This window comes from Ruditapes philippinarum, unplaced genomic scaffold (assembly GCF_026571515.1).
Source record: "Ruditapes philippinarum isolate M1 unplaced genomic scaffold, ASM2657151v2 ctg3049_1_1_1_1, whole genome shotgun sequence".
Lineage (NCBI taxonomy): Eukaryota > Metazoa > Mollusca > Bivalvia > Venerida > Veneridae > Ruditapes > Ruditapes philippinarum.
In genome coordinates, this window is record NW_026862211.1 from 83,185 (window position 1) to 89,184 (window position 6,000).

Here is a 6,000-nt window from a genome sequence, read left to right on the forward strand (position 1 = left end):
CCGTCATGATCCTGGTGTTAAGAATAGAAACGAAATAGATTTGATTTTCCACTGTCTGTCTAGAATTATAAAGATATTAGCTTATTGCTCTGTACATATCAGAAGACAATGAGAGAAATGACGAATTAACGAATTATATATGCTACATTAAATAACCTTACTGATGTTTTGTCAAATATCAGGTAAAAATGGCGCTCCGTTTGACATATGCAGTGATTACTAAAGTATATCGTGTTGAATAGATATTACGACTCATTTAATGTTTTCATCGTTGTCTTATGATTTCCTCGCCACAAATTCAAGAAGAAAAGATTTAATTTTTAGTGTTTTCAAATATATGCAGCCGTCTAAATACAAAAACACCTTACATGCAGCAGAGGTTGCCTACATATACATATCTTCCGTAAACAAACGGTGCAAATAAAGCCTTAAACTGTAATATTCAACACAAACGGGCTTTTCATTTGTTATAGAGTGTTTCACAAGTAGATCTATCGTACGAACAGTTTAATGTAAAAAGGGATGGAGAAATTGACACAAACATATCATATTTCTAACATGTATTATGTATGCATGAAACGCTTTTGGTGATTAGGAAAACGAAACAAAAATGCATATGTTATGCATATCTTTAATCTTTAAGTGTTCCTGTTGCAATTTTCTCACTTTTCAGTGAGATATTGATATATTCACTTAAAAAAAACAAAGACAATTTATTTGACAATATTAATCATCATGAAGTATAAAAAAATGACTTTATATTTTAATTAAAATAGCTGCGCATCGGTTTTTGTTTCTAAAATCTTCGTATGAAAAGCATGTAATTATAATAAAAAAGTCACATTTTCTTCAAATCGATTAGGTTAGGTCATGAATAAGTGTTACGTTGTAACTTTGTAAAGCCCTCTATCATATAGACTAGAAATGTAAACGAAATATTGTAAGAAACGATATTGACCGTATTTCCATTATTCAGGAGTATATGTAATAATGCAAAATAAATCAATTATCATGCAATATCTCTTGATAAATCATCGTCAAAAGCTATACTTGTAAGATATAATGTGTTATATTGCATTAATATCGCTAATAGATAGAGAAGAAATATTTTAAAGAAAATAATGCTTGCGAGATAATAAAAGCGCAGACAAGAAAATATTGAATTTCTTTTCATGTATGAACTATATTATATTCAGGGAAGGCACTGATTCATACAACACAATATAAGTAGGTTGCAAAATACAAAGTCAATATGTTTAGAAATGATATGCACTGTTACGTAAAAGCTAACTTTTAATCATTATTTTAGTAAAGTTTCTTTTGCAATTCGTCTTTCAATTATATGTTTCTTCTCAAATATGACAGCTTTTCATTTGAACCATTAAACATCAATTTTTTTCTACTGTTTTATTTTACTACGATATGGGATAAAGCTAATTGAGATTAAACCTGTCTTCATTATTTCTACACTTGTTTTCATGTCATTTATGATTAATTATAATTAATTATAGGAAAGTTGATAGTTGCATATGAGTTACAGGATGAAGCATATTCGTCTATAAACTATAAGTAATTTTTATTTCTGACTAAAATACTCGTAAGTTTACTCCGAATATGAAAATTTATCACATAAACCGTGACACAGGAGTGTAATAAAGCCATTTAATATAAATGTTATTACGCTAGTGTAATAACACTTAAACGTGACGTCATTTGAGCTATATATAAACATAGCGTTAAAGCACCCTAATGTTAGCGTTACACTATAGGCGCGTCATTGAACAATTACTCATTTTAACAGTTTACTGTTCTTATTTTATATATGTGATAAATATAATATTGAATTCGTGTAGATTCAATTCTAACTTTATTGAAGTTTTTAAATAAAACAATAGTATGCTCGCCAGAGGCTAGCGTAATATGATTTTATTCAACTTGTTCAATAAAATCAGTATTAAACTACACTTATTAAATATTGTCTTTTCTATATATGCCATAAATCCAGCACATTATTGTTTTGTAAATCATTCTAAAGGCAAACAACACAACAGCACTTGGCATTACGTATTCTTGCTGCATGTAATAATGACACAAATTCTTATTATTTGTCAGATAAACATTTCAAAGAAGGATATATTTTCCTTTCCCTTATAATTTCTATTGGTGTTTTTAACAAATCGTAATTCTCCCTATTCCTTAATTATAATGTTTCTTGAACGAATTATCTCAGCAGCAGACATGACATACTATCACTGTCTGATATGTTTATTATATTCCCAGTCACGTTCTCCCTAAAATGGTATTTGTCTGTCTGTCTGTCGTACTCCACTTCTTATTTACAGATAACGTAAATGGAATAATAAATAATTTCTAACAACTTATTTAGCCAATGCCGATTGGATTTCAAAGTTTTAAAAAATATCTCGTACACAAGAGTTTATTACAAAATCATTGCAATTAACCTGTTACATGTTTCATTTCTTATGTTTGCTTGCTTTTCGTTTGATTGTTTTTTCTTGTTTTTTTGTTGTTGTTTTTTTTTATTGTTGTTTATTTTGTTTGCTTTTGTTGTTTTTTCCGTATATATTGATTAAATATTAGATACTTTAAATATTTGTATATAAGTGTAGTTTCATAAATAATCAATCACTCCAATTTATCAACGGTCAAAAACCTGATTTTGTTATGACAATTAAAACCTCTTCGAAAAATATATATTTGTATGTGTGCTGTATGTTGTAATAGTTGCAAAACTGTGCTTGATTTCTTATACACCCTTAACAGCAATTAATCAAAGACACGCAGAATCATAACTTAAGGTATTAGCACCCTAATGCATTACCTCCGCGTTGAAGAGTATTCAAATAGGCTAGAACTACTGTTAACTACATTGAAAATGAGGGCCATGGGTTCAATCCCCAGAAGGGTCAACTTTTTTTTTTCTTTCTTTTTTTCTTTTAACATTATTTATGTATCTCTCATGTCACATTTGGAAAGAAAAAAGTGTTTATTTTTGATTTTTTAATTCATATAGGTATTTATTGGCTAAATTATGCTAAATCTAGTAATAAATATGGTACCTGGTATTTTCAAAGTGTAATATAATCAAAACTAGACGGTAAAAGTATTTCATATTTTACAAGATCAACCAATATACTTTTTTAAAAATTTAGGGAAACTTTGAAAACAGGCACTCATTTGGGTAAATTTTAAGAATTTTTTAAATTAGGCTCCCTAAGTAGAAAAATGGTCAGACACGTGGTAAAAATGGGTAGGGTAGGGTAACATTTTTATACAGATTTCATAAATTTTAAGTAGAAACCATAATTTTGCTTATGTGGATTGTTAGCTGAATGGTACTATTTGTTTCCTACCAAAAATTAATAGGAAAACATTTTTCAATAGAAAGTTATTGCAGATTATTTAAAGGTTCCTCATTTCTAAAAAAGGGCCCTCATAACATCCTAGCTTGAGTTAAGAAAAGTGGCCATAACTTGATTTCCGTACGGTAAACTTTGTTTAAATTTTGCATACAGGTGTACTTTAAGGTATACATCCGACCTATGATGTCAATTTTTTAGTTCCTTATAGTGCCCATTAGGGTCCTAATACCTTAAGTCACATAATAATTAAATGACATTTTCAAAATACGATGACATTTTAATATGATCAGGATTGTGTTACTAAAATTAGATATTTTCAAATAATATGCCTTAATAAGAGCACATATTATTGGCAAGTTATGAATTTAGCTCTTTATAGTGCTAGACGATATACGATATTTCAGACAAGTGATAAATGTGTCCCTTTAAAGTGAATGCAATTAATTTGATGTACAATATCATATTAGAATATCAATAGACACTGAAATAGAAAAAGTTATGTACATGTAACACAACAATCATTGAAATATAGTAAAGGTGCTATGTTTTTTGTTGTGTTTTTGTTGTTTTTTTCGTATTTTTTTTGGATTATATCAATATGCACAATCGATGTTGGGTATTATTAATTTTACAATATACTTGATTAAATACTTTATAGTTTACAAGATCAGTGAATATGAATACGACAATATTAGATTTCCATTATTTATGAAGACTAATCTGTTCATGTATGAAGATTAATATGTTCATCTTGAGAAAACTTTGACGTTAAGAGACTTCATTACCTCTGATCCACCTTCAAAATTAGTTCAATTTTATTTAGTTTTGCCCATTGTTTTCTCGTTTAGTGCACACACGTTGTTCAATCGGGGCCATACGGTGCATTTCATGAAATGGCACGCACATTGAAAGTTCCATGATAACCGACGTATAAAGCGTTTACAAAAATCCAAACTTCGACAATTTTCTTTTGCTTAACCCGGCGTAAGGGACGTGGACAGTAGCTTGCATATACCACTACCACAGGCTAAATCAAACCGAGTTTGCATCAATTTATAATTTTGCCGTTTTTGGTGTTCTTAAGGGATTCTGTTTTTCTCCATTTACAATGCAAGTTATCTGCATATGACTTAGGAAATGGTTAAAATGTGTTGGAACTATTGGTTGTTGATCGGATTATTAATATTGCGTTTAATATCCTTACTGAGTAGGACCACCGATGGTGTTCATCGGTCTATCTAACGGAACGTCAATGGTTCTCCTTAGATACCCGTTTAAGCTTGAAAATATTGCACCAGTGTTCTTACTCAACCAGTAAAACTGGACGATCGCCATATAACCTAAACTGTGCTGGTGCGACGGAGAACAAAAGGAATAGGCGAAGAGTAGACACAAGTAACTTTACGCTATTATTTTAAATTCATGCTGTACTGAATATACGTGTATAGTGATGCGTTGAAATTTAAGCATGTTAAAAATTACTGTTATATATAATAGTTATTACGGGTATGTGTTTATCAAAGAATAAGAATATATACAAAACAAAAATAGAATCCGTATCCTGAAAGCTTTTATATAACTTTTAACAATGATGTTGCCTGTTTCAAAAAATTGTGTAACCTACTGTAAAATATATGCAGCTTTAAAGATAAAATTTCTTTCCAAGCAGTAATAGTTACCTTAACAAGCACTTTTCTTAAGTTTCTTTTTGTAAACAATCGCTACAAACCAACACTTAACTGCTTTATTCATCAAATATTTCTTTGCTTAGAAAAATACTTCAACAAATAAACATATCGAATGATCAATTTAAAAGGAAACGTGAAATAAACGTAAACATATCAAATTTCTACAATGTATCATGTTTGCATAAAACTCGTTTGTTCATTTTGAAACATCATCAAATATGCATGCGGCATGCATATCGTTTATCTTAAAGTGAATTGTAAAACGAAATAACAAATGGTATATTGTATGTACTTATCATAATTTAAATGTGATTAGATCAGATATTGATTGCATTTTGTTGTGCGTTCATTTATGGTCTTTGACAAAGACATAACATTAAGTTTGTATCAATTTTGTTTATATTGAGGATGTCGTACTTTGCAATCGGTAATGCTTCCCAGGGATCACACTTTAACCAGATTTTACCACACTTTTTAGTTATCAGATATTTAAATATTTTCTAAATTTTGCAAGACGTATGAACTGAGATTATTCTTCGGGCTGTACTGGTCAATCGTAGAGTGGTTTATTATAGTTTGAAGGTCATCTTAGTTTATTTCAGTTTATTTTTGAGGTAGTATAAATGAATATCGTTATGCATAAAGATCTTTACTAAAATACTAATTTTAATATCTGCTTCTATACAACGCTAAGCTCTCTCTGTATATTTGTGTAATTGCATTGATAAAAACACTCTATTTTAAAGTTACAAAACTGAAATTTTTAACAACATTAATACCATTTATTTCCTTAAACAAAGAAAAACAACTTCGTCCTCCAGTGTGTAATGGATAAAAGTAACAATTTTTGATGTATTAGATATCCAAATGAGCTATTTTAACTATAATTGCGCACTTTATTGTCTGTGAAACTCACACAGGAACCATAA